The following is an 18,886-nucleotide window of genomic DNA, read 5'->3' as shown; positions in this document are numbered from 1 at the left end:
TTCCTGGTTCTCGTATTCTTTAACGAATTATCTTGAAATAAATTCTCGCGAAGAAGCTGCGGAAAAGAGGAAAAACGATGAAACGTAATCATTTTGATAAGCGAGAGGACTGTTGCGGAGTGACGTATTGTGCGGACCTGGATCGCAGTTACGTAAGTGACAACCGGTGGATCTGCTTTTTGCTGCGAGCTGCAGGAAACGGAGGATGATGGGCTCGGGTTTTGCAAGAGTTTGTTTAGAGAAGGACGAGATTTTTTGGAGAGCGAGGATTTAAGAAAGGAGGACAAGGTTAGGAGACACGGCTTGGACCGTTTGTTTGAACATTGTACGAACGTGAAAATAAAGATTCGTGTTGAAAGTGTGCAACCTCAAGGTGAAAAATTACAAAACACAGAGACCGTTCGAGAAGCACTGTTTTAAGATCTTTTAAACTTAATTCCGTGCAATTTCGATATACCGATTGTATATAAAACGCGCTAAAGATTTCGATAAGCATCTTGGAATGTTTCTCAGAATTTTTAAAGATCTGGAAGAGTATGAAAAAAAAAAAAAAATAGACACGTGTACGCGAAGGATACAGCTTTGTTACGAAGAGTACGAAAATCTATTTGCCCACGAAACATCAAACGTGAAAATTCTGTAAAAACGAAACACGCAATTTCTCGTCTTCTTCCTCTTTAATTTCCGATTAATTTCTTCCTCAAAAACGAGAATAAAATAAGATAAGAAAAACGTGATAGAACTTTCCGGTTGATTCGACATAATGTATACAAGGTGAGTCAATAAGACGTACTATCTAAAATAGCTGGTTATCTATTGAATTTATTAAAAAAACGTGTTAAATGAATTACGTTGCACTTCGCTGCGGCTTATCGGACGAACGCAATTTTAACTTCTAATATCTTACTTTTCTGACGTACCAAGGTAACATTCAGTATACTAAATGGCACGGTGTATCTTTCATAAGATCAGTCGATGCTACTGGACATTCTCTACAAAAAAAGTATTAACCTATTTATACCGAGAAGCCATTAATTTAGAGGATGATTTTAATCTTAGCCTGTCAAATTGAACGTATGGAGGACGAAGACAAGGCAAACGCAAGAATACCGTCTCGCGTCTCTCCTTATCTTTCGTAAGTTAAATTCGACGAATTATTAAATTAAATTATCTTAATAACTCTAAATTAATGATATTTCTGTATAAATAAATTAACATTTTTTCACAGAATGTCCAGCCGGATCGACTAAAATATACTCTGCGTTACCAAAAATATACTGTGCCATTTAGAAAACCCCAAGTCACCTTGATACCTCGGAAAATACAAGATAGAAATTAAAATTGCTACGATAGTTAGCTCGAGCGGTACCCTGCGTATCGACTCACCCTGTATGCGAATATATAAATATATATGTAAGAATTATTATTAATTATTATTAAAAACCTGCTGAATCAAGATACGTGGAATATCAAACCGCGAGATAATCGGTTCTTGAACCTTGATCGCGACCACGTCACGCTATGGAAAGCCGTTAGATATCTGGATCGTTTCTCGGAGACCGGCAGGAGCCATCGTGCAACCTTGATCGCGTATCGCCATTCAGAGAACGGTCTACTAGAATTCGCCGTTCGATTCCGGATCGCCATGCGGCACGTTTTCTTCGGCCTTGAACATCAGACGTCCGTCAGACCCGGAGGAAACCAAGTGTTCGAGCACTCCGGGTATCGAACAAAGTCGAGAAAGGGAACGATATTATACCCAAGTCACGTTCTACCTTCGTGTCTGGCTGCTTTCCACGTATACCGTTTCGCGCACGTCGCTTCGTCCAAGAGGAAGAAAAAGAAAGCCTGAGCTGTGTGCCGACGAAGAAGACACGGTCGCATCTTCGTATCGGTGAAGAAGATTCGTTTATTCGAAAACGCTGATCGGAAAGTAATTTTATTAGATTTTACAACTTTTCGTAATACAACGGAATCTTCGATGAGAGAATATGGTTGCACGCTTGGCAGCGATAGTGGCATCGCGTAGTCTAAAACATTTGAAATTTGCTTTTATCGAGCAGAAGGCCTACGTTATGTTCCTATTTTTATCCCGTGAAACGGTATATTTATAATTCCATGAGTTTCGCGTCAGACGGCAAACTGATTACGTATTTACGCCGCTATCAATTTCGCGTTAGTTTCGCAACACTGGCTCATCTTCCGTTCTTTTGTCACGCTACAAGCGGAACATCGTACCGCTTTCGCGAACAGTGTCGTATGCTGCGTTAAGTCAGCCTTACGCTCTAAATCGTTGAAACGAGTCGCCAACGTCTCTTTGTCAATTTTAAGAAGCATCTCCTTCTCGAAAACGTACATTTTTTAAGTTGCACCACTATCGATGCCAAACAGCGATCTATCTTACTCTTGAACTTCGCATACAGATGCGACCATCGGTGTCGAAACTAAGTTTTACAGACGACAGAAACACTTCTTCTTCTCCGTACTGCTAAACCTGACTAGCCAACGCGACGCTGTATAGCGACGATAATCGATCATCCGGAGACCTTGTAAACCAACTCACCAAGCGGATATCCCAAATAAGTACGTATTTAGATCGTCACATAGTTACAAACTCGGCAATTTAGTGGGTTCTTAATCCGTTAGACAACAAGACTAAAGCAAACAGACCTTAGCAAACACGCTCCACCCACCAACTCAAACACAATTTGACGAACGTCGAGCGTTTCGAAGAAGAAAAAAGCAACACGTGGAAATATTAATTAAATTCGTCGTGGAGTATCGTCGAAAAGCACAACTCCTCGTCGGAATTCTTCGCGAGAGTCGATGGAAGAGAGGCGAGACAAAGAATAAGACGAGGAAGGATACGAAGAAGAAAGCGTTTTCCACGTTGTGTCCTTTGTTCCCTGTTGCTCGCGCCAGCACAACACGGTGCATCGACGTGCAAACTGCGCAGCGAGCTAATCTCGGGGAAAAGATAAGAGAATCGCGGGGGCGTGAGGCGGACGAGTTAAAGGCAGGGAAGGAGAATCGAGGGAGGCAGAGGAGACGGAAGAGGCGGAGCACGTGGCTCGATGGCTAGGTCAAACGCGCACAATGCCCGAAACCGAGAGGCGACAGCCGAGCCAGCGTGGAAAATACATTGGGTAATTCCGAACTGACAAACGTGCCACTGCGACGAGCGTGCACACGTGCTAGAATCAGCGTGTTCTCCTCTCTTCTCTTCTCTTCTCTTCTCTTTTCTTCTCTTCTCTTCCCATCTGTTTCGTTCTTTCGCGAACCCCAACGTTGTCACGTAGCTGTAATATTTTGTTCTATTGAGCTTTGCTTTGGGAACTCGCGGGAGAAGTTGAAATATTTGTCGGAGCGTTTGATGTGCTTCAAAGCTACGCTACTGTACGTTAAGTATTCCGACACTCGCTGATTATTATTGAAAATATAGAAAACGTAATATAGTCTAAATGCAAGCATTTAATCTAATCCAGCGTCTGACTTTATCTTAGGAAACTACGTATTGATGAAGTTGGTATAGCGTTGGTCGATATAAACGAGATTGATAATAATTGCAGGTGAACGAAGATTAGTCTACAGGGACGTGTGATTTGACAGACTTTTAATATGTTAACGCTCGGATCTTACAGCGATCGAAGTATACGCTTCTAGCTACATTCCAAAAGTTTACACAAATTTTATGAAATGCGAATTATTCGTTACAAATGTACATGAAATTTTTCAGTGACGAAGGTATACGTATTCCCTGTTTCAGTTTACGTTTAACAGAGCATTTGATCTCGGTTATGGCAAGAAGCGAAGGATTAACAGTGCAGAAAAATACTCTTCTATTCCAACGCTGAAAGATTTATACTATTTTATTGAATTATGCATGATGCATTTTGTAGCAATAGAACGAAATAGATCATACGTGATTCGGTAAAATAAATATAAAACGAAAAATATTGCGCATCTATTATTTCCTTATCAAACGCAAGGAACTTTTGGAACTATTTAATATAGATCTTCTTTTTTGCATCTCCTTAACTCGAAACTCATTCAACGACTTACTGTTTTAGACTCGTTTTGGTAGAATTCTTCGTTTGAAATAATTTAAAAAGAAAAAAGAAACGAGTCTAAATTGATCGAATAAAAAAGGCAAAACACCGTAAGAATGGTACGCAATTAATAACAAGAGAAATGAATTTTTCACGCTTTCGAAGATATTTGTCGATTCCCTTTGACTTTTATCCTCACGCGATTATTAATTTTTAACGATCAAGATAAAAACGTGGGGACGTTTATACGCATTTTTGAAGAGTGGTTGAGTTATGCCGCGTGTAAAACGAGGAGCCATGGAAATCCCTTCCATACGCGTTCCCATGGGTGGCCTCACGTAATCCCTTTACCACGTAGAAATGGTTGTTACACGAAATCCGACAGTTCAAGAAACAACCGCTATCGGTCGGAGACTTTCTAGGAAAGTGCTGGCTTCTGTGTTAAACGACCGCTGGTATTCCACGTTATCGAAGCGGCTATTTATCGCCTTGGCCGGCGCGATAAGTTTCTTGCGTTTTCCTTCCTTTCAAAAAATTCTACTACTTTGCTTTTACAGTTCTTGGTCGCTAGAAAAATCTCTCTACGAAGATCGTGTTACGTACTACTACTACGTTTGCCGCATTTATAGGAAATGTACGCTACTTTGAATGAGATAAAATAACACGGAGATAGCGAAAATAAAGATAGAGGAGATATCTATTCTTAATTGACATAATAATAATTCGGAAATATACGAATTGTAAAATTGGGATGCAGAATAATTACTTCGATACATGTGTTTTCATACATTCGAAACGAATTTCTTTCCTAACGATGAATATAACAACGCGGAATTGTGCAAGAAGGCCCTGACACGATTGAATAATAAAATAACGATGAAATAAATATGACAATAAATCGACAAACGTATTTATAATTAAACAAAGCAATTCGGTTTCATTTTGAGTACAATAAACGAATATTAGCTTAGAAAAATTTACCGAATATCCAGCTGGACGAACTGTAAAGTACAAATTAAATAATAAAAAGAAAAATAAAGATATTCTTCTCTAACTGGAAACAATGCGTCGCAATACGACGTATCGAAAACATCTTTCATCCCCGATGGGAACTCCGTTTCTCTCCAGTTCTCCGAACGACTTCATTCGCGATCAGGAACGTCAGATCGGAACGATCGAACTGCGTTTCGACTGGAAACTTTCGAGGTGAGTCGAATGTTCCAACGGAACGAGCTGATCGTTGGATAAGAGAACGAGTATACACAGCGTTCGAGGGTCGTTCGCAGCATTGTGCGCAGCAATGGAGGACTTTGCAGTTAAAACGTGCAAATAAACAGCGGGAGTGGCTCGAATTAAGCACGACTCCCGCAGCGGACGTGAAGGGAAAGGGAGCAAAAAGGCAGGTCGGAGAGAGAAAAAAGGAGAAACGCGAGAGGGAGGCGCGTGAGAGGGCAACAGAAACAAGAAGAACAGTGCCAGAACCCGGGCAGAAAGGGAAGACAGACGAGTGACACAAGGTGGTTGTGTGCTTGCTTTTCCCTAGCGATGGCTCCGGTACCCTCGTGACTACTTTTAAATCTGCCAATTGCTGCTTTCGCATACTAATTTCAAATTGGAATTTTAATTCGACACAAAATTTTCACACAGAAACACTGTTATCTTTAAATTCAATTCAACTTTCAATTTCAATTTCAAACGTCTTTTGCAGAATTGTAATATCGATGTACATTAACGCGAGATGATGTTCAGGTACCCAACCTGAGTAAAATACAGGATGTAACAGAACGCTTGTAAATCAGCCAATTGCTGCTTTCGCATACTAATTTCAAATTGGAATTTTAATTCGACACAAAATTTCCACACAAAAACACTGTTATCTTTAAATTCAATTCAACTTTCAATTTCAATTTCAAACGTCTTTTGCAGAATTGTAATATCGATGTACATTAACGCGAGATGATGTTCAGGTACCCAACCTGAGTAAAATACAGGATGTAACAGAACGCTTTTAAATCTGCCGATTGCTGCTTTCGCATACTAATTTCAAATTGGAATTTTAATTCGACACAAAATTTCCACACAAAAACACTGTTATCTTTAAATTCAATTCAACTTTCAATTTCAATTTCAAACGTCTTTTGCAGAATTGTAATATCGATGTACATTAACGCGAGATGATGTTCAGGTACCCAACCTGAGTAAAATACAGAATGTAACAGAACGCTTTTAAATCTGCCAATTGCTGCTTTCGCATACTAATTTCAAATTGGAATTTTATTTCGACACAAAATTTCCACACAAAAACACTGTTATCTTTAAATTCAATTCAACTTTCAATTCCAATTTCAACCGTCTTTTACAGAATTGTAATATCGATGTACATTAACGCGAGATGATGTTCAGGTACCCAACCTGAGTAAAATACAGGATGTAACAGAACGCTTTTAAATCTGCCGATTGCTGCTTTCGCATACTAATTTCAAATTGGAATTTTATTTCGACACAAAATTTCCACACAAAAACACTGTTATCTTTAAATTCAATTCAACTTTCAATTTCAATTTCAAACGTCTTTTGCAGAATTGTAATATCAATGTACATTAACGCGAGATGATGTTAAGGTACTCAACCTGAGTAAAATACAGGATGTAACAGAACGCTTTTAAATCTGCGAATTGCTGTTTTCGCATACTAATTTCAAATTGGAATTTTAATTCGATACAAAATTTCCACACAAAAACACTGTTATCTTTAAATTCAATTCAACTTTCAATTTCAATTTCAAACGTCTTTTGCAGAATTGTAATATCAATGTACATTAACGCGAGATGATATTAAGGTACCCATCCTGAGTAAGATGATGTAACAGAATACGTGGGATGTTTGTACATTTAAAAACAAGGAAAAAAGTTCATGTAGACACATATGCTGCGTCTGTCTTCGTGTATGAGATACAACTTACTTTCTGTTTTGACTTTGCCTACTAAATTACCTACTTTTTTAATTAATTACCTACTAGAAAATGTTCAAAATCATTCTTTTTTTTTATTATTTAACTTGTACTTTACAATTTTAAATTTTTCTAGATTAATTGCTAAATAACATGTGGATGGTTACCCCCAGCGGGATACCATCTTCGAGTTTGTCTATTTTATTTAATGATGTTATTCTCTATTATTAAATGATGTGGAATTTCAAGGCTAGTCTGTAGACTTGTTATCATGGATCCAGTTACACTCTGAATAGTCGCTGGTATTTCCTGAATTTGTTGCAAAGCCTGTTCTATTCCGAACCTCGGTATTTCAACATTTTCCATAGACGTTGCATTTAACAACGTTCGTTATATCTCGCACCAACCATCACACATGGAGCATACGTTTATACGATTAAGTTAGAAAAATTTACCAAATGTCCAACTGGATAAATTGTAAAGTACGAATTAAATAATAAAAAAAAAAAGAAAACGTATACATGAATCCTATCTTCTCCATTGTTTTTAGATGTACGATCAGCTGCCGACACGGTGCCACGTGTTCTGTCATACCCTGTACAATACAGAAAAATACGACTGACTAAAGATCACACAGTGGTGTTCATCAAGATTTCCAGAATTTCCATTTAGTCGATAAGTCATTTAATCCTTTCGAAAGCATCTGGCAACTTTGTTCGATTTTTGCTACAACGAGTGGTCGATGAAAGCTCGTCTCGTTGTCGGTTAAACGTACGCGATTCGGCGTCCTGGATTAATCCAGGATCGGGCAAGAATCGACGCCATCGCTACTTCGCTACTGCATCCCCAAGATAAACTGAAAACAAAGCGGCGTGGGATAACGCTAATATAACGAACGAGAGGGCAGCAACACGAAAGAGAGGACAACGAACTTGCCCCGTAATACTTGCTGCGCATATAATCGAGCGATTCTGGGTTAAGCACGACAGAAGCTACTGCGTAGAATGTCACGTGCGTATTTATTGCGGAGAAATTGCCAGCGAACCTTAGCAGCCATTTAAATGGCCAACACCTTTCGCAACGATAAGACACGTGGCTTCTTGCGAATCTCTGTTATTCCTCGAAGGGTGGCTTTCGGTTCAATCTGAAGATATTTTATCGGCTTTTATTTCTTGGACTTTGGCACCGTTCGAATTTTATTTGAACGACGTACGAGTAAGAGAGGGAGGGAGGGGGGAGGGGGTAATGAGACCGAAGAATTCGTTTTCGCGTTACTGAAAACGATTAAACGAGCACGTTTCTACGGGATTAGATAAGTTTCTCAGAATACATAGATAATTTTTGAGAGGTATAAAAACGATTAGTTTTAAAAAGAAGTCTTCCACGCGGATAACCTTGTTTTCTACTGTTCGACATGATGTCGTGTTTATGAACAGAGATCGTATTAGACGGTTCAATATCGCGTGATTGATCCTACAGTGGTAAATTAAGCTACTGATAAAGCTTCCTACAGACTAGTAGAAATTCTAGGATCGATCGATATTTTTGCTGTTAGATTAGTCTCGGTTAGAAATTTTATTTGGATAAAGATACAAATTCTAAGGGATGGAATTTCATTTGGATCGTTATCGTTGACCCGATTTCACTACCGATGATTAAATATCGAAATTAACTTGCTACGGATATTTGCTTACGTTTCCGCGAGATTTAGAAAAGATGCAAAAGTGTGGTAAATAACTAAAGGAGACTGGAGTCAAATAGACGAAATTCCTAAAAGTCATAGTAGCAATGATGTAATGACTTTAGCAACGATAACTAAAAGAATAATATAATGAATTTTATTTTGTTTTTTATGTATTCGAACTCAAAATAAATAAAAATAAATTTTGCAGTGAAAATGACTAGTAATTGTCAAAGCGTAAAAGGGTCCTGCAATCTGTTTATCGAACCCCAATTAACCAGTTCCCTCGTTTTCTACAACTTGCCACACGTTTTTCAAATTTTTATCGCGTATCATTCGATATGACGATATCAGTTATCGGGAAAGTTCCAGATCGATCGCTAGATCGCTAACACTAGCAATACCACAGCAGTCAAAATGAGTGGTTCTACAATTTTATAAATGTGTGAACCCTCGTTTAGGGATTGCAGATGGATTAATAATACCAAAAATGTACTACATAACATGGAATTGCTTCCGTAAGGAAGTAATAAATCAATAAATATAAAAATATTCTATTATCACGTATTTTTTAAATACCGGTCAATTTGGCTTTTTTTGGTAGGAATAACTTCGTGTTAACTATCGGTAGTTCTAGTGTTAAATGACACGAAACGAGATAAAAATCGTTCTTTTGTTTCTTTTTTATTATTTAATTTGCACCTTACCATTTGTCCAGCTGGACATTCGGTAAAGAGATAAAGATCGTAAAACTGTCGAACCGTCGAACGCTGCAGTTCGTACTTCGAAAGAACTCGAATGTCGTTGTATGTTAAAATCTCTTGAATCAGAAGAAGGGAAGAAAGAAAGAATCGAGAGCATTCGACGCAGTGGCCGCACGAAATTCTAGAACGAGGAAGTGGTTCACGGAGGATATTCAGTGGTTTTGTATCTTATCTTGCATTCCTTAGCTAACAACGGGTCCAGGAGGGTTCGCGTGACCTTGCCTGGTTCCATGAAAAAGCCTCGTGCCACGCATTTTCGAGGGTTCTATCCATTAGGATTAGACGAAACCATAATCAGCACCCTGGCGCGCTCCCTATTTATTTAAGTAATTCGAGCTGTACCGTGCTACTGACCGAGGAAAACATACATCGTCCCCAATAAGATTGGAAGTATGGTCGTAGTATAATAATTATGGTATTAAGAACTCACATTGGTCACGAATCCGTAAATTGAGATTGTAAAAAAATACTGAGATGTTACGAGCGTTGGTTTTTAAATTTACTTTAGAATCGGCCATTATTTATGCCATCCTCTTGCAATGTATGAATTTGTGGAAGTATTAGTTTGTCCGAAAAGTTTCTTTCGTTTGATAAGATGATAATAGATGAACAACAATTTCTGTTTTATATCGTTTTATTGAATTAAGTATGATCCATTTTGTTCTATTTCTATTATTACGTTCGTGCATAATTCAATAAACTAATATAAAACAAAAAACATTGTGCGTCTATTATTTCCTTGCAAAACGAAAGAAACTTTTCCGACAACCTAATAAATCGTTTATTTCTCGATAATCGACTGTTAATCGTAACGTTAATTGTATCGCGTAATGAAATTAAGAAACGAAAAATAGAGTTGATCAGTTTGATTTCCGAGAAACTCGTTTGTAACGTTAAGGCAGAGATTCGATGAAATTGATCCTTTCCGAGGAACGTTTAAAATAGAATGCTTGGAGATCTTTGGATTGAAGAAAAAAAGAACTTCAAACTTCCCTCGCAATTTTTTTCAAATTACTCCTGTTCAACCGTTTCGCGGAGAGACGCGATCGCGAGATAACGCGTCAACGAGAAGCGTAAATTCCCGTTACGATTAAACAAACGACGCTACGAATTCAGTCGATCCCCTATTTCGGTTAAGAGAATAGAGGTGGTTGATTAATATTAACTTGGTTAACAATTGAAATAACACTTAATTCTTAACAACTTCCAATACGACAAATTTGAAAATGTATCGCGTGTATCGTTGCGAAAATGCAAAGATTTGATCGCAAGTTAAAATGTGTTCAACGATAATTGTAACTATTGGGTTGGAAACTAAGTGATTGCGGATTTTATCAATACCATCTAATGGCAAAGTCCGCAATCACTTAGTTGCCAACCCAATAGCTTTGTAAGATGTCTTCAGCGTAAAGTGTTGTTAGCAAGTCACCATATGTTCTGCGAGAATTGTAACTAGCTTTGTAAGATGTTTTCAGTATAAAGTGTTGTTAGCAAGTCACTATATGTTCTGCGAGAATTGTAACTATCTTTGTAAGATGTTTTCAGTATAAAGTATTATTAGCAAGTCACCATATGTTCTGCGAGAATTGTAACTAGCTTTGTAAGATGTTTTCAGCGTAAAGTGTTGTTAGCAAGTCACCATATGTTCTGCGAGAATTGTAACTAGCTTTGTAAGATGTTTTCAGTATAAAGTGTTGTTAGCAAGTCACCATATGTTCTGCGAGAATTGTAACTAGCTTTGTAAGATGTTTTCAGTATAAAGTGTTGTTAGCAAGTCACTATATGTTCTGCGAGAATTGTAACTATCTTTGTAAGATGTTTTCAGTATAAAGTATTATTAGCAAGTCACCATATGTTCTTCGAGAATTGTAACTAGCTTTGTAAGATGTTTTCAGTATAAAGTGTTGTTAGCAAGTCACTATATGTTCTGCGAGAATTGTAACTAGCAAGTAAGATTTGGCGACAGTCACGTCGCGAAGGAAAAACTAGTGATGAGTGTGTCCAGCGCACAAGACAAGCGGATTCGTTGATTGTAATTTTCGTAAAGGAAGTGAGTAACGGCCAACGCTATTAATTGGATAGAAACTAACGGATGAGGGTTAATGCTAACCGCCCTCTATCGAAGGTCGCTAACAGACAAAAAAGGGCCCTCAAGTGCTGTTTGTGGTTCATTAAGTAATATACAGGGTTAAGTAATAATTCTGCGGAACCTCTCGAATTGCAAGTTAACGAATTTAAAGGCCATGATTGAAAAATGCCACATTTATAACGGTTCTTTAAGATTGTTTACATACTCGGCTAAGTATGTTTACCCAGATGGCACCTTCTTGAACGAGGGACGGATTCCTTGTTTCATATCGGGTTACATAATGTAAAAATTCCAATTGCTCGTTATTATCCTGTCTTTAGAATCCTATACTAACACATTCGAAACTAAACTTTAAATACAGGAAACAACTTCAACTGCTTCAGCTACTTACAATTATTTGAAAAATAGCTCGAAAAAGGTACAACGTTCCATTTATCCGTAATCCTTTGTTCCTTCTTTAACATTGTTTCCAATAGTTGACACCATGTTCGACACGCGATAAATTAAAGAGCAAAAAATTCCTGCATTTTGTTCGCGTTTCTTTGTTTCATGGACAGCCGGTATATCTAGCCGCGGCCTTCGAACTATGTATTCCTTTATCGCGAGCTCGATGCTGGCTCCGCATAATCTGGATCTTTGTCAGCGATTCCAAACAAAGCGGCTCGAAATCTGTGTTTGGTCGACCAGCACGCAATTCCTTATCTAACGTAAACTTTGCCTTTCTTTGTGGACACAGGAGGCAGAACGGGGAGAGGGGACAGAACGTTGCTATTCCTTCCTTCTTCCTCGCGGCCAGAATAGGAGAAGAAAAGAATCGATGAAGCGAAAACGAGGCTCCTAAACAAAGTTTGCCAATTTATTATAAGTAAAAGATTTACGAGTATGTCAACATTTCGAAAGTTGAAGATTTGTTCGAGAATTAGGAAATTATTAGAGAATTAGGGAAAAGATTAGAAAATGAGAGAATTGGAAAGCTCGAGGGTATATTTAAGAAATATTTACATAGTAATAAACAGAATATTTAAATAGTAGTACTATGAATATCTGTGCAAACATCGAACATCGAAAATAAATTTCATCGAGCGTAGATACCTTTGTATTTGCCTCTGAAGAATTAATTGCTCCAATTAATCGAGCTATTACTCGCGAGGGAAAAAAGTAGTGATAAATCACTGACGAACCAGTTTTAAAATTCGTCGCTATTCGCTCGGGTTAAATACACCGGTGACGTTCTATAAAATCCATTGGCTCGTTAGTCCATCACGTGATAAATTGGTGCATTGCCAGTCGGTGTATTGCCGTATTGCTTCGAGTCTGGCAACATGCCATTTGTTTACCGAACGTTTGAACGACTTAATATCAATTTCTGATTTAATACGACTCGCCGCTTATACCGTGATTGACCTCTTTTCAATTCGCCACTTCTCTTTATGCTTTTTTTTTTTTTTGTTTCGATAAAATCATCCCATCGATCAACTTCTTTGAAAACCTGTTCCATCTGTTCTGACACGATTTTTCACGCTTTCACTTTTCGATTGACAAATTGCACGCCTCTGGATGTCAAGAGAAATTTATTCGGATATTATAATCTCGTATGTAACGGTATCAGTAACAGAAAAAAATTGTCTCACCTATGCAACGTGACTTCGTCTTCGTTACAACTTCATTTCTAAAATTACTTTCGTAACGGTTTATTTTATTTCGCATTAACATCACGATCGACTATTTATTTATTGACCGAATATTTCTTACTTGTAGTATAGTACGGAAAGATGGCTTTCGAGTCCTATGAACTTTTCCAACACGCGATCCACGTATACTAAAATCTGGAACTTGGATCCTAGATTAAGAAAACATTGACCACTCGATAGTTTAACCCGCAGTGTCTTGATCGTTGCCACCTATTTATTAATCTCTAGTTCGTTATTACTCTGAAATGTGTTAAAATTACGAATATATTTATTGTTCTATGTAAATTTTACTTTAAGTAACAAAAAGGAATTGTTTTCCTCGATGGCGAGTAACTTTTTCGCCACGACATTGTACTCCACGTAAACATCGAAAGGATTGAACGTAAGAAAAATTTTAGCACAGCCTTACGCGAGAACGTATCAGATATAAGCAAAATTACACTCGGAATCTTAATTAGGAAGATAGTATTCCGCGTAGACAGAATTTTGTCAGGACCCTTCTAAGTAAATAAATAAATAGAAGTAAGCAACGATTTGTTTCTACCTCGAACGCGAAATGTCATTAGAAACTCAACGAAGCTACGGAAAATCGTAATTTCCGAAAACGTACGTAACTCAATTTCGGAGCAAAGCGTCATTCGTTCAACTCCAAAAACATCGTCCATCGCATCGATGTATCGCTGTTCGAATGACACGCTTGTCACGCGCAAATACCACTGATGCATCGAGTATTTTGCAACCCGCGGAATCCGTGACTCGGTTTTCAAGAGAAACACGATCCTGCCCGTTGCGAGCGCGCGTGAAACGAATTAAACGCATCTCGCACTTTGGAAAAGGATTCCATCGAATGGAGGACAGCGGGGTATTAGCATAAGAAAATTGGAGGCACACTTTCGTATTGTGTATTTCGGAGCATCGTGCATGGATCGGCATACAAGGGGCACCGGCGTGATTATGCGCATCAATCGGCTATTTACATTCGAATTGGTCGTTTCGAAACGCGTTTCACGTGCCCGGATGTCATATTTTCATCGATAAGAGACCTCGTTTCATTGTTACTATCAACAATATCCTTGTTGATACACAGATTAAAAAATGTGACTTTAATGTCACGGTAAACTGTTCCTTCGGAACGCAAAGATAACATTGTTCCCTTTTCGTTTCGTTTGCTTTCTCTGGAATTCCGACCATTTGACCACCGATAACGTGTATGTTCATGTAGCTTTTTTTCTTGCTTCTTCCTATTTACGGCGATAAGGAATTTTTCTACGCTCGGTTTTCGTTTACGCGTCCACATGGTTGGAAATTCCGGTAATTTAAACGCAACAGAACTTCGAATAAACAGTTGAATCAATCGAGATTCGATTTTAAAAGGAGCATAGAGAGTTTGTAGTCGAATTAAGAACAGTAAAGGTAAATAAATTTGTTCGTAAATACGCGTCTGGTAGTCGAAACTTCGTAAAGATCATCTTATTCCAGTTCCGTTCGGTTACTTTCTCTCGAGAGATTTTGATAATCTCGTTCTCGTCTCTCACGAACAACCCTTTTATCTTCAGTTTCATTTACACTTCGACGTCTTTACACATTTCGATAATTCTCGTTCAGAATCTCGTTCGTTGGAAAACCACTTTCTACCGAACGTTCAACGACAATGTGACACGTGGTTGCGTTTATTCCTGAAATTTCATTCATTATCTTGATGATAGATTTATAGTGACGACTGTTAGGAGTGGTGACGTTATATCGCTAAACACCATAGAAAAATGCGACACGAGGAAATCGACGATTAAATATCGCGCTGCCCACGTTTCTTGGAATCGAGACGAAACGAGTCTTGGAATTGCACTGGGACCAGCTGAAGCTACGCATTAACATTCTCGTTCGGAAGCGGCAATGACGTGAAACTATGCAAAAGTTTTCGATTCTTCGATTCTGAGAAGCGGCCGCCTGCAATAAACGATATTTCAAGACGAAGGAATAAATTTATGCTAGCGCGACAAAGTGAAAAGAATTCGCGTCGAAGGAGGATAGAGCTGGAACGTTAATAACATGCATGAAATAACGCAGCTGCGCTATCGAAGATGTCGTTTTGCTCGCCGCCATTACGGCACTAGGTCACTGGTGTACGTATTCCATTATTCCTGAAAGGAATTATGGTATTATTATCGCGACTTACACATGTAACCGGTGCTCGGTTTAACGACTAATCTGCGGCCTTTAAGCCCGCTTTCCACCAACGCCACGTCGCACCGCGCCGCAATTCAATGTAGATTTCCTTTGTCCCGTGAGATCGTAGCTAGAGGCTGTTTCATAGATCGATGAGCGAAAGAAACGAAGGCTTGGTTTTCTATTTCATTGTTTGGTGTAAATTCAGATTTCAGTTCCTGCAAATTCAGATTTTTATAAACGATAGTACGGAAAATTTATTTGTATAATTATTTAATTGATACATCTATCGCTGTTAAGTTATAGAATTTAAAATTTGCAAATTTGTAACTTACGACTCGTGAAGTTGTACCGATAATCAATTAATTAATCCATAGATATTTCTGCAAATTTATATTTGTATAATTGTAAATGATAACACGAAGCATTTATTTGGAAAATTCTAGTTGTTTCGTTATCACACCTGTCGCTATTGTCAGTAGAATTTATTAAGGTTTGCAATTTATAACTTATGGCGCGGTGTAGTTTTACTAATAATTAAACAGTCCGCGGATATTTATTCATATTCGTATCTTTTACGAACACAAGTAGAGGAACAGAACTTAGCGAGAGGATCGTTTCACGCTATAAATATTACAATAATTTTGCGTAATTCGATAATTTATAAACGTTATTGCCTTTGATATACTTCTTGTTTTCTTAAGTCTCAATAATAGCCATATGTATGTCATTTGAAATACGCAATTCGCAGTTCTATAATTTATAGCTCGTCCTTCTACATTTAACAAGTACAAATTTGTTAGGTTTCCATAGCGTGCACCGACTCGATGATAAAAGATATTCGCCGCTCGTGGAACATACTGTACTCGCGCGTGCTCTTTGTTTACCCGCGCATTCCATCGTAGCTCGCAACACGCGTGCATACGCATACAGGGGTATCGCGTGCGTGCGTATATAGGCGTGCATGCGTACGAATGCATTTGCATTAGCCGCGAGTTATCTACATCACAAAGCGTCGCCGCTTAGTTGGCCTACTTATCCCGCGCCTCGACGCTTAATAACTCTGGGGAGCGTCCAGATAACGCGTCACGCCTCGCGACCATCCGGACACGACCATCCGCCAGACTTTTTCTTCCACTTTAATCCACTCATCCGATCGTTCGATCGTTTCGATCAGTTTCTTTCTTCTGTCATATCGATTTGGAAAAACGAAGAAACGAAATTACGCGATACAACGAAGTATGCTAGGAAGAAAATTTATATACTTAGCTTATAAGCACCGTACATGGTTCTTTCTCTCTTTTTTTCTAAGGAAAACATCAAGTACGATCTAATCGCCTCTTGAGATTAATCAACAGATCCACTGTATGCGTGGCTAATGCGAGCGAGGGAACTCTGAATGGAAGTTTCATGTTTAAAAATGTCGTACGTTATTTGCGACGAGATCTTAAATCGTGATCAAATCTTTTCTGATAGGAAAAGCAATGTAACGTTCAAAAAAAAAAAAAAAAGAAAAAGAATGGCTTACGACCGTTATAGGAAAAATATATCAACACCGGATAAATTTTAACAATTTATAAAAATACGTACGAAGCTGTAGAGTACGTATCGCTTCACTGCAGATTTTATACTAATTTTTCACGCCGTAGCAAGTGGCACGGTTTCGCCGTTTCACGAGATGAAAGTGGAGTAGCCTAATCTGCAGTTCCTTCCTGATTAAAGCAGATCTGGAGCTCCGTGTACCGAACTGAAGGCTTGTATTGCTCTTTCAAACGAAATCCGCTGAATTCTCCTTAAGAAATCTCGTTTTCCTCATTTCGCGTGCAAAGTATCTCACGAAGCAGCAAACTTCAACGAAATGTTAAAAACATACGCAAGATCGTTAAATCAGCGACGAATCATCGACTTTATCTGCGATTTGCGATTAATCGATTTTTAGGTTATTCAGTTTTAAGTCGTTGACACCTAACCTCAACCTAATCTCAAACTACTACCATTCCAGATTATAAATTTCTGTATCTCTAACTACCAAATTATTAATTTTCGTACAACGCAATCGTGATTAATTCGTGATTAATTACCAAGTATCGAACAATTAACCTCGATTTATCGAATTATCTTCCTTTTATCCCGACCGTATCACCAATTACTTCCATCGAACACAGAATCCCATTATGATATTCATCGCGCATAGATTACGATATTTTTCTACGACCTCGGAAATTGGTAATCGTTGTACGATTATTCATCTTCTTATCGCGTGGGAAAGGTTATCTCTCCAATTCCAAACGACGTACGAATATATATTCTTTCATACACAGTTCGATAGAAAGATCATCCGACACAGAACTGGAATCCACTTGCCGACATACGTGCAACGTTAAGCGTACGATTTCAACTAAGGAGCACACATATAGACTCGCACACGTGCTCGCGTTCAAACAATCACGTTTAGAGAAGGAAAGTATTTGCACGAGCTGGATGTTTAACTGTCTAATCTTAAGACATGGGTTGAAGCAAATATTAAAACCGGGCCGATTTTTCAAGCACAGGTGCGGAGTGTTTGTATTTACGATGATCGGCGAGTTTTCAACGTTGTAAAATATGTAGAGAAAACGAGAAATATTCTTCGTGATTTCCCGTTGAACATTGTTGACAAGCTTGCTGAATAAAGAGCCTGCAGAGTCTTATAGCAAATATACAGTTCAGCGACTAAGAAATTGCTATGTTTTTTTATGTATATTATTTTTTTTTATATATATATAAAAAACACAAAGAAGTTTTTTAGGAGGCGTTATAATTTTCAGTCGAAACGGATTAAACAGTCGAAAGCGTGTAGAACAAAGAAGATCCGAATGATTTCGTCGGAAACAGATAAAGTGAGCAACGGATTCAAGGATAGAGGGAGAGCGCAAGACGTTGAATAACGTGACACGGGGAACGGAATTCGCGATAATAGCGTTTGTTCCACACTCCATACAGCGTATACGGGTGCCTGCGATCGTCCTCGCATTTTTCACCATCTTGGAGAAGTGTGTTGCATCAGTTAAGGAGATCTAAACGCGCAACCTTGCAGACCACGAGCGACCTTCGCGTCGAATTATCCATTCGAAGCTGTTTGCAGCGTAATCGAACTCGCTGTGGACTAATCAAAGCCTCGGTACGGTAAATACAAATCAGCTGAGAAATGTCGATCGGTATTCTATAGATATATTGGTAGACACGTGCATGTCTTCGGCGTTCCAATCGAGTTTACCTTTCGTTTGTAATTTTGCCACACCACGGTATCTCCTCTGAGAGATAGCGGTGTTTCTCGTGATTTATAAATTTTGGAAGATAATTTACGATTTAATTCTTTTACGACACGGAATAATTTTCAAACGGTAGGTTACAGGTTTCCACTTGGTCCAATCGTGATTAATATTACATTTAAGGAGGAAAGGGAATGTCCGAGATTCGCAGTATTAACTCGTCCCACAAATTTCACGCTCGCGCA

General features: G+C 38.5%; 1 protein-coding gene and 1 long non-coding RNA gene across 5 annotated transcripts in view; one reads left to right on the top strand and one right to left on the bottom strand.

The window, feature by feature from the left end:
* LOC138183118 (lymphotoxin beta receptor inhibitor) overlaps positions 1-18,886 on the top strand; it is a 201,786-nt gene that overhangs the window by 159,823 nt on the left and 23,077 nt on the right. The window lies entirely within an intron of this gene.
* LOC138183121 (uncharacterized) lies at positions 10,763-17,333 on the bottom strand. 4 transcript variants are annotated; one of them, XR_011173987.1, is made up of 4 exons: positions 15,726-17,333; positions 13,165-15,608; positions 12,626-13,086; positions 10,763-12,370 (listed from the first exon to the last, which is right to left on the bottom strand). It is a non-coding gene; the product is annotated as an uncharacterized LOC138183121 (long non-coding RNA). The 4 variants fall into 4 exon arrangements; XR_011173989.1 differs by having other exon boundaries at positions 12,626-15,171; positions 15,401-15,608; XR_011173988.1 differs by having other exon boundaries at positions 12,626-15,608; positions 15,726-16,577; positions 16,981-17,333.

Source organism: Bombus flavifrons, chromosome 9 (genome assembly GCF_040668555.2).
Source record: "Bombus flavifrons isolate JBK064 chromosome 9, iyBomFlav1_principal, whole genome shotgun sequence".
Classification (NCBI taxonomy): Eukaryota; Metazoa; Arthropoda; class Insecta; order Hymenoptera; family Apidae; genus Bombus; species Bombus flavifrons.
This window is presented reverse-complemented; position numbering and strand designations above follow the sequence as displayed.